Source organism: Euleptes europaea, chromosome 3 (genome assembly GCF_029931775.1).
Source record: "Euleptes europaea isolate rEulEur1 chromosome 3, rEulEur1.hap1, whole genome shotgun sequence".
Taxonomy (NCBI): Eukaryota; Metazoa; Chordata; class Lepidosauria; order Squamata; family Sphaerodactylidae; genus Euleptes; species Euleptes europaea.
Window position 1 is genome coordinate 105,938,875 of NC_079314.1, and position 1,667 is coordinate 105,940,541.

A 1,667-nucleotide genomic window follows, 5' to 3' on the forward strand; every position below is an offset into this window, starting at 1 on the left:
TCCCCCAACTGCCAGCTGGTACCTCTCTCATGAGGCAGTCCTCCATTAGCTCCATGAAATACTCCATGCTTAGCTTGGGAAAATACAAATATGGAGGAGCCTCTTGTGGCCCCCCAGAAGAAGTACAGAGGGACGATCAGTTCTGCGTAACTCAACAGCCATAGGTTTTAGCATCTGTAGCACAAAGAATTCTGTGTCACTTGAAAGCTCACTCCAACACCATATGCAAAGGATGTCACGCTTTTAAAGGCCTTTTAATCTTTCTCTTTATCACGTTTGTACATACCGAAGTGCTGTCAAGTTGAAACGGAGTTATGGCGACCCCAGCAAGGGGCTTTCAAAGCAAGTGAAAAGCAGAGGTGGTTTGCCATTGCCTTCCTCTGCAGAGTCTTCCTTGGTGGTCTCCTATCCAAGTACCGACCCAGCTTAGCTTCCAAGATCTGAAGTGACCGGGCTATACCTTGGCACCTTCCCTCCCTTGTCCTGTTGTAATTAATACCAAGTCCCACTCTGTCACCGACTTTGCTACCTTCCCTTTGAAGCATGGCATACTTTATGGATGGTCGCTCCACCCATTAACACACTGGGAGGAATTCCTTAATCCGGATCTCTAGTCATTGAGGCTATAACATGAAGAACACTTTCCTGGGAGCATGTACCATGGCACAGGATAAGACTCACTTTTGAACAGACTTGTTTAGCATTGCTCCAGCATGGTGTAGTAATTAAAGTGTCAGAGTAGGATTTGGGAAACCCAGGTTTGAATCCCAACTCTGCCATGGAAACTGGCTGGGTGACCTTGGGCCTGTCACACACTCTCAGCCTTGACCCTGGCAAGTATTTGGATGGGAGACCTGCAAGGAGGCAGGTCTGAACAATGTCTCTTGCCTTGAAAACCCTACAGGGGGTCGTCAAGCTATGGCTTGATGGCCAAAAAAGGAGGACTGCTCCCTTCGCGAAGAGAGTGCCTCTGAACATGTGCGGTGGGCTTCCCACCCCTCTGCTAATCACAGCCAGCTCACACCCATACAGGCTTTGCAGGGGGGAAGTGAGAGCGAGTGTAGTCTAGTGGTTAAGAGCGTTGGTTTGGAGCAGTGGACTCTAATCTGGTGAACCGGGTTTGTTTCTGGTTCTGTTTCCCCACTCCTCCACATGAAGCCAGCTGGGCGACCTTGGACTAGTCACAGCTCTCTTAGAGCTCCCTCAGCCCCACCTACGTCCCAGCGTGTCTGTTGTGGGGAGGGGAGGGCGACGGTAAGCCGGTTTGATTCTGCCTTAAGTGGTAGAGAAAGTCGGCATACCAAAACCAACTCCTTCTCTTCTCCTTCCCCGCCCCAGTCCTGCCCTTGGCTGTCACGCAGTCAGGTCCTGAGCGCCCCACTGCTTCCCCAGCCCAGTTTTAGGATGGGGGTCTGAATTTAATTGTGTGTGTGTGTGTGTGTGTGTGTGTCCTCACTGTGGGCGAGCCAATCAGCCACTGGCGGACCTTCCTCAAAGGCCAGGAGGTCACTGGGGAAGGCACCGAGACCGGCGAGGGAGGAGGAGGAGGAGGCGCTGCGCTGGCTTCCCTGGCCGGACTCCCCCCCCTCTCCTCTCCTCTCCTCTCCTCTCCTCTCCGTGCCGGGCTGACTGGCTGCCCCTCCCCTCCCTCTCTTGTCTCGCAGGGA